The sequence below is a fragment of the Herpailurus yagouaroundi genome, unplaced genomic scaffold (genome assembly GCF_014898765.1).
Source record: "Herpailurus yagouaroundi ecotype Mexico unplaced genomic scaffold, PumYag 159, whole genome shotgun sequence".
Taxonomy (NCBI): domain Eukaryota; kingdom Metazoa; phylum Chordata; class Mammalia; order Carnivora; family Felidae; genus Herpailurus; species Herpailurus yagouaroundi.
Window position 1 is genome coordinate 6,380,972 of NW_024412400.1, and position 9,353 is coordinate 6,390,324.

General features: G+C 46.1%; 1 pseudogene; it reads right to left on the reverse strand.

Moving 5' to 3' along the window:
* Window positions 1-7,829: 7,829 nt before the first annotated feature.
* LOC121033950 (small integral membrane protein 19-like) lies at window positions 7,830-9,238 on the reverse strand (annotated as a pseudogene).
* Between the last annotated feature and the right edge of the window lie 115 nt (window positions 9,239-9,353).

Sequence of the window (9,353 nt, forward strand, 5' to 3'; positions counted from 1 at the left end):
TATATATATACACACACACAATGGAGTATTACTCAGCAATCAAAAAGAATGAAATCTTGCCATTTGCAACTATGTGGATGGAACTGGAGGGTATTATGCTAAGTGAAATTAGCCAATCAGAGAAAGACAAATATCGTATGACTTCACTCATATGAGAACTTTAAGATACAAAACAGATGAACACAAGCGAAGGGAAGCAAAAATAATATAAAAACAAGGAGGGGGACAAAACATAAGAGACTCTTAAATATGGAGAACAAACAGAGGGTTACTAGAGGGGTTGTGGGGGGTTGTGGGGATGGGCTAAATGGGTCAGGGGCATTAAGGAATCTATCCCTGAAATCATTGTTGCGCTATATGCTAACTAACCTGGATGTAAATTTAAAAAATAAATTAAATAAAAATTAAGAAAAAAAAGGGAAATGTCTTTTAGCAGTTGCTGACAGGAGCTCAGCTGCTGAGTCCCTAGGACCTCAGAGGACCTGGTCTTGACTCTACCCTGAGAAGCTTGACAGAAAGGGGGATTGATGATACCGGGAAGTTTCCAGCACAGGCTGGACCGTGGTGGTTCTCCATAGACTGTGTTGATCAGAGAAAAGCCCAGACTGGGGAGACACCCTAGCAGTGCAGCCTTGACGGTCAGCTGGGGCACAGGGCTCAGCTCTCAGGCCTTGGTGATGGGAGCCTGGTACTTAGGCTCCCCATTTTCAAGTGGATGGTTGAATCCTCAAGGATTCTAATCTTGGGTGTGAAAGACAAAGGTCTCTGGCAGTGGGCCCCCAAGTCCAAGGAGATAGAAAAGGAGTGCCAACCCCTTCCCCACCCCCCTTCCCCTCCCCCCTCCCCCACACCCCTAGGTCTCAGGGATGAGTCCTGGAGCCTGGGCCTGACTCACGCACCCCGGGCTCGCCTCACTCACTGACCCGCTCACCTACTGCTCTGCCTTCGGGAGCATGCTGGACCCACAGGTGCACAATTCATCTGCAGCCATGAAACCGCTCCCCAGCGCCTCAGGGGAATGCTCTGGATGAATCTGGATGAATCTGGAGGTCCCCGTGGGGTTAAACCGGGCAGCTGACCCAGCATGCAGGGTGTGGAAGGCCCCCTAAGGATGGTCATCCATGGAGAGAAGGAAGTGCAGGCCAGAGGAGGCACAGGCAGCCAGGGGGGTGCAGAAGCACTTTGGGGTGAAGACGGAACGAGTTCTGGAAGTTTGAGAAGCTGCACTCGGGCCACATTTTTTTTTAATATTTTATTTGTTTTTGAGAGACAGAGAATGAGCCAGGAAGGGGCAGAGAGAGGGAGACAGAGGATCCAAAGTGGGCTCCGTGCTGACAGCAGAGATCGGGCCACGTGTTTAATTTTGAACTTTGTTCTGAGAACAATGAAAGATACTGGTTGTCCTTTTCTCTCCAAGCAAGGGGGGTGGCCCCGCAAGATCGGTATGATAAAACTCACGCTGTATCTGGAAGCCTGGGTTGGAACAGGGCAAAAGCAGGAGCAGAGAAACAAGGCAGGGCGTCGTTACGACAACGAAATCCATGGCAAACATTACTGCCTCACCTGACCTGATGATTAAATGGGGTGATAACGGTGGAACTGGAGGGAGGAAGAGGCGAACAGCTGATCGGTGCCCCATTGGCCCGCGCCCCCTGTGCTCTCAACCTCGCTTTCCCTCACTCACCGAAAACCACCTGCTTCACCACCGTCCCTTCCACCCAGGCTCCTGCTGTCATCCTGCAAAACTACACGCCCACCACCAAAATCTCAACAATTCCTAGCGTAGAAGTCAGTAAATGAAGGCGCCTCTAATTCAGACACCCCCTTCTCTGACCGCAGCCCCATCCTTCCGGCTGGTTTGCTCCATTCTTCCTTCCTGTCTGCCTTGGACTGCCCAGGCTGCAACGAGGTGCCGCAGGCTGGTGGCTTAAAAACACAAACTTGTTTTCTCACACTTTCTGAGGCTGGGCGTGAGCAGAGTCGGGTTCTGGTGAGGGCTCTTCCTGGCCTGCAGACAGCCGGCCACCTCCTTGCCGTGCTTTCACATGGCCTTTCCTCGGGGCAAGAACATGGAGTGGGAAGGAACAGTCTCTCTCTCTCTCCTCCTACTTTTTTTTTTAATATCTATTTTTGAGGGGTGCCTGGGTGGCTCAGTCAGTTGAGTGTCTGACTTCAGCTCAGGACATGATCTCCTGGTTTATGAGTTCGAGCCCCACATCAGGCTCTATGCTGACAGCTCAAAGCCTGGAGCCTGCTTCAGATTCTGTGTCTCCCTCTGTCTCTGCCCCTCCCCTGCTCACTCTTTCTCTCTCTCTGTCTCCCAAAGTAAATAAATGTAAAAAACATTTTTTTTAGTATTTATTTTTGAGAGAGCACAAGCACACAAGAGCAGGGTGGGGAGGGGAAAGGGAGAGGGGAGGCGGAGGGAGAGGAGGGGAGGGGCCAGGGGCACAAGATGGCTAGCCAGCCAGATACAGGGCTGGAACTCACGAACCCTGGGACCATGACCTGAGCCACCCAGGTGCCCCTCTCCTCCTTCTTTAATGCCACTAGTCTCATTACAAGGGCCCCACTCTCATGAGCTAATCTAAACTAAATCACCTCCAGAAGCCCCTTCTCCAAATACCATCACACCGAGGGCTGGCTTCAACATATACATTTGGGGGACACAAACATCCAATCCCATAACACCCTCCTTAGCCTCATTGGGCCCCCTGGTCTGCTGACTTTGGTACTTTCTCTCCGCCTCTGTCCTCTCTTCTAGGACTAGAGGAAGGAAGCCACCACTTTCACGTCTATGGAGAGACACCACTCCTCCCTGTTGCCAAAAGCCTTCTTTTCCCCCTTCCACTCTGGTTGCGACCAGCTAGCTAGCAACACCATAGCAGCTAACGAGCCCGACTGTTGGCCTTCTCTCTCCCTGAGCCCTGGGCTGCCGTCACTGCCGAAGTCACACGCCCAGCAGGCCTATTCTGTGAATTCCTGGCCACCAGCCTCAGGTTTAACAGCGCCCGGCTTTTCCCTGCCAGCTTTTTCTCATCAGCTTATTTTCCAGTCTTCACCAGTGGCCGTTTCCACGCTCCGCTCCGTATCGCTCCCTTCCCTCCTACCTCCTTTCCAACATACGGCTTCCCTCCTTTCAGAGAAAGCAGAAACCATCCTATGGCAGCTCCCTAAACTTCTCTCCACCCCTCCCCCACCCCCAATCTCAAATGAAGCCACTGAGGACCAGGCCTCCGCTCTGTTTACACCTCTGTTCTCAGGTCTGGGAGCAGCTCCTCGGACTCTCCTTCCCACCCCCCGCCTTAGGCATGGGGACAGGGGAGGGGCAAGTGGTGTCTGAAAGGGTGGGAGAATTCCCCTCGGTGGGGTTTCTGGAGACGGCAGGTGCTGGGGGGGGGGGGGGGGGCAAAACAGTCGACCGCTGAGGCCTAGGGCTGCTGCACGCGGAGGTTTTCCACCCACCTTGCCCCATTCTGTCTCTGGGGTCTGCGGTAGCTGTGCCCTGGGGTCGAATACTGCTCCCCACCATTCCTCCCCCCCTCCCCCGGACCACCTGGCCCATTGTGACACTCGTCCCCGGCCGCCAATGGAACCCAAGGATTCTGCTGCCAAGGGTCTGGCCAGGCCTGGATTGTGGTCAGGTGGGTCCTGGCTTTGACTGTGGTCCTGTCTCCGGGGAGGAGGGACGGGGGGGGGGGGGGTGGGGGGGGGTGGAAGGTGGCAATTATGATGACACCTGGCAATTGTGGGGCTGCGTTCTCAGCACAGATGCGGACAGGAGCCTGCAGGGGCCTGTTCAGCTGTGACGAGTCTGTGGAAGGAACAGGCTGCCCTCACAGGAAGTGTGAGTTCCCAGGTGTGGCATCTGGTCATTTCCTGCCCTCAGATGCAGTGCTGCTCCTGGTTTTACCTCCTTTTTCTGGGTCTCGGTTTCCTCTTTTGTATATTGAGAACCAATTGCCTGGGGCCTGTCCATCTGGCAAGGGAACTGTGGGATCAGTTGAGGGAGCAGGTGCTCCAGAGCCCTGCAGACTGGCAGAGCCCCGTGAGGGGGACACTGAAGGGGACCCCATGGGGGAAGGCCAGTACAGCTGGCTCCATGCCTGAAAGCCCAGTCTCTGTGAGGAGAGCAAAATTCTCTCTGGGAAGCCTCTCTCCACCTCCACTCCCTCCAACCTGACACACAAACACACTGTATTAGTTCCGGAGAGCTGCTATAACAAGTTATCACAGACTTAGTGGCTTAACACAAACTTGTTACCTTATAGTTCTGGAGGTCAGAAGTCCAAAATGGGTCGTACTGGGCTAAAATCAAGCTGTCAGTAGGGCCCCATTCCTTTCTGGAGGCTCTAGGGGAGGATTCGTTTTCTCAACTTTTCCAGCTTTTCCAGGCTGTCCGCATTGCTTGGCTCCTAATCCCCTTCCATCTTTGAAGCCAGAAATGGTCAAGTCTTAATGGATATAGCTAAAGCTTATTCATTTTCACTGCTGTATTGTATTCCATTGTATAAATATGCTTCCATTTACCCATTCTTCTGTTGATGGGCATTTATGCTCTTTTATTTTTTCTATCTGATGTTGTCATGAACATTTCGGTATTTATTTCCTGGATCATACATAAAAATGTTTCCCCAGAGTATACACCTGGAAGCAGAATTGCTGGGTCATCAAGTATGCAAAGACTCAACTGTATAAGACAATCCCAGATTGTTTTTCAAAGCGGAACAATGAATAATCCTGCCAGAAATGATGACCCTCTCCAACACTTGGTATTGTCAGATTTCCTAAGTCTTACACTAGTTTCAAACTAGTGTAAATATCTCATTATGGCCCTGAATTGCATTTCCCTCATTATTAAAGAGATTAAACATTTCTTCATACGTTTGTGGGCCACCGGAATTAATCTGTTCTTGAAATGCCTATTCATGTCTTTTGCCCATTTTTCTCTTGACTTTTTATTATTGATTTGTAAGGTACTTTATAGATTTTGATTCTAATTATTTCCCCAGCAATATGTGTTTTCAAGTACATTCTGTCAGTTGTGGCTTGGTTTTTTGTTTTGTTTTGTTTTGTTTTTCTTTTTTAAGATTTTCTTTCCTTTCTTTTTTTTTTTCGGAGTACCTTCTATGTATTGGGTTAGCGCTTTTGGATTAGACATTTCTTAGTTAGAAATTATTAATAAGCAATGACTATACATAAAACTTTGTCATACATTAAAGTTTAACTGGACACATTTGAGTTACTTACAGTAAGACAGTTCTGATAGAAAAGGTTGCGAGGGATGAAGGATTGTACTAGTCCCTGGTTTGAACACATATCAGGAGCTTTTGATACAGTTTCCGGGTGAAAAGAATGCTTTTTATTTTTATTTTTAAAATATAATTTATTGTCATATTGGCTAACATACAGTGTGTGAAGTGTACTGTTGGTTTTGGGGGTAGATTCCCATGGTTCATCGCTTCCATACAACACCCAGTGCTCATCCCAGCAAGTGCCCTCCTCAATGCCCATCACCCACTTTCCCCCTCCTCCCCACCCCACGCTCCATTGACCCTCGGTTTGTTCTCTGTATTTAAGAGTCTTAAGATTTTCATTTTTAAGTGGTCAGGTTTATCATTCAGCATAGTGTAGCTTGTGTGCCACACATCAGTGACAATAAGTAAACCATTCCTGTTTCTGATTATATTCTCTGCTCCTGGAAGTACACAGTAGTTCCCCTAAGAACAGAGCAAAGTTTAAGATTGTCACCTGGATGCTCTGCTTCCCCCAGACTATAACTATAACTATTTCAGTCCTTTGGTTAGTTTCTCGTTTTATGCATAGGTGATACATCAAACTCATTTGTGAGTTAATAAAGAATTATTTCATTTGGTCAACATTCCACCTTGTACCACAGACATATTTTTGAGTGATATACTTAAATTTTAAAAGTAAATGCAGTGGCACCTGGGTGGCTCAGTCAGTTGAACATCAACTCTTCATTTCGACTCAGGTCACCAGCCCAGCGTCATGGGATCAAGGCCCACCTTGGGCTCCACACCAAGCGTGTAGCCTGCTTAAGACTTTCGCTCTCTGCCCCTCCCTGACTTGCACTCTCTCTCTTATAAAAAAGAAAAAAGTAAATACAATCTCCCTGAATTATTTTATTTGGCCCAAACTTTTCATTTAAAATTTATATTCTTTACCTTACAATTATAAAAGGAAAAGGCAATAATGCTTGAAACATTAACTCTTAACTCTTTAAATAAAGAATAACTTTGGTTTAAAAACTTATTCTTGAACAGTCACCTGGACAAACTTCCTTGCCACTGTCTACAACCAGCTTTTATTTTAATAAATACTTTTTAAAATGAGGTTAAAAGAGTTTAATATACAGTACAAAATGGTACAGGATATGAGAATCTTCAGGGAAGCTTATTATACTAAATAAAGCATAAGTAATCAGATAGTTACAGTAAACATTGATAGTCATATGACAAAAAAACATTGCCAACATCAATACAGAAGTGCCCACTGATTCAGCAGCATGGCCCCCCAGTATGGCTTAAGGAAGACCCTTCCCATGGAAGAGGGAGAAAGAAAGAAGAAAGAAAGAAAGAAAGAAAGAAAGAAAGAAAGAAAGAAAGAAAGAAAGAAAGAAAGAAAACTCTTGGGAACACAATTAAGGAAGGAAAAGTCCAGCCACAGAAAGCTTCCACAATTAGCAGATGGATACTTCACGATGTAGAAAAGATAGTCTAGGGGCACCTGGGCGGCTCAGTCTATTATGTGTCCGACTTCAGCTCAGGTCATGATCTCATGGTTCATGTGTTCAAGCCCTGCATCGGGCTCTCTGCTGTCAGTGCAGAGCCCATTTTGGATCCCCTGCCCCCTCCCCCACCTCTGCCCCTCCATAGCTCACACACACACACACACACACACACTCTTTCTCTCTCTCTCTCTCTCAAAAATAAATTTTAAAAAAATTTTAAAAAAAAAAGGAAAGAAAAGATAGTCTACTGTGCAGGTTCTAAAGAAGCAGAGATAGTTAATTCAATTAAAGAGTGGTAATAACAGGTAAGAACACAGATTAATCCATTATCCATGGTACCTTTATCACAGAATATAAACAAAGAGGCAGTTATGCTGATGATGCTTGTTTTTTTAATTCTGCAAAAATGTTCAAGTCAAAGTGGCATGCCCTACAGATACTCTCCTCCAGAGCTGTGTTTTTATTCCTGATTGATTGTATCCTGAAGAAGTCAAAGGTAAAATCCCCATCCCTGGTTATATTCTATGTTCCTAGGTATGTGCAGACTCTTTGTGTTGAGGCTTTTTGAAACCATTTTTAAAATTTGTGCAAAAAATGAGTTGGAGATACAATTTTATTTATTTATTTTTATTACTTTTTAAAAATAAGCTCTATGCCCAAGGTGGGGCTTGAACTCACAACCTCAAGATCAAGAGTCACATGCTCTACCTACTCGGCCAGCCAGGCGCCCCAAAGATGCAATTTTATTTATTTTTTTTAACGTTTATTTATTTTTGAGAGAGGGACAGAGTGTGAGTGGGGGAGGGGCAGAGAGAGAGGGAGACAGAATCTGAAGCAGGGTCCAGGCTCTGAGCTGTCAGCACAGAGCCTGACACAGGGCTTGACCTCATGAACTGTGAGATCGTGACCTGAGCCGAAGTCGGATATGTGGCCGACAGAGCCACCCAGGCACCCTCAAAGATGAAATTTTAGAAAACAAAACAAAACACAAAAAAAATTGAAAAGTCACAAGTAAATGATTTTATCAAGACAAAAGTTTTTAAAAAATGCTATTCATGGTTTAGTAGAATCCGGAGTTTCCTACGACGTTGTTTAATGATAATCGCTTATGTTGCTCCTTTTCTGAGATATCATTCCAATGAGAGCTGCATAGTGTTAGCTTGGTTTTGTAGCTGCTGATAGTCAGACTGCCTGGAAATGGAATACATTTCCAGTTGCTATCTTAAACGAATTTGGCTTATCGTGTCATAAAAGTCGGGCTCTGACCAAGTTTCTGCTGTAGGCGGCCCACTGAATATTCTCATAATTTCCTTTTATTCCTCTTGACCCACATTAAGAGCCCAAAGCCGATAAGGACCCTGACCCAGTAAAAGTTGGTGGCTTCATTCTAGGCCTTGTGAAGGCCATAATGGATAGAGCCATTGGCATCCATCACCCCCTAACCTCCAGGCTGGAAGGCAGAAAGTGACTGGACTGCTCCTGGCTCCTTCCCTTAGAGTTGGGCTGATCCCACACTGCACTGATTTGTCTTTCTAGTCTTCTCCGACCTGGAAAAAAATTAGGGCTTCATCTTTCATGCTTTGACACTTTTGGAAAGTAGTAACTAGCTATTTTGTAGAATGTCCCTAAATTTGTTTGGTGTTTCCTCATGACTGTATTTAGCGCTATGCATTTTGGGCAAGAAGTGTTGATGTACCCTTCTTAGTGCATGATATCAGGGGGTACCTGATGTCAACGTGCCCTGTTACTGGGATTTTAACTTCGATCACTTGTTTGAAGTGGTGTCCACCAAGTTTCTTCATTATAAAGTCATTATTTTCCCTTTGTAGTTGGTAAGTGTCAGGTGGGGAGATACTTTGAAACTCTGCACATACCTATTTCTCCTATTTTTATCCTGTAATTTTATTTTATTTTATTTTTTTTTAATTTTTTTTTTCAACGTTTTTATTTTATTTTTGGGACAGAGAGAGACAGAGCATGAACGGGCAAGGGGCAGAGAGAGAGGGAGACACAGAATCGGAAACAGGCTCCAGGCTCTGAGCCATCAGCCCAGAGCCCGACGCGGGGCTCGAACTCACGGACCGTGAGATCGTGACCTGGTTGAAGTCGGACGCCCAACCGACTGCGCCACCCAGGCTCCCCTATCCTGTAATTTTATACAGCCCTCAATGCTTCTTGCTTGCAACAATTACAATGGTGGCGATTTTCTATTTCCATCATTCCTTCGATATTATTAGTGTAAAATCCTACAGTAAGAAAGAACTGTCCCTTTTCTCCTGTTAATTCAACTATTGTATCACCACGGACTCAGGTATATTTAGTCTATGGGTTATAATCTATTACAGTCATTTATTTTTTGCTAACATTGTCCTAGGTTTGGCTACTGGGGACTTCTTCTGGTTGGCTTCTGTGCCCTTTTGATGTGCTCCTGTCATTTCGGGGGTACTTCCTTACTTTCTGGTAGCACAGTGCATACCCCCTCATCTTGCACTTTCCCTGCTCCAGCCCTGGAACCAACCACTTCTCCAAAGAACCTTCATTCTTTTACTTGGAAACCAAGACCTAAGAACTAAGTGTGATCATTGCTACTAGGGTGTTA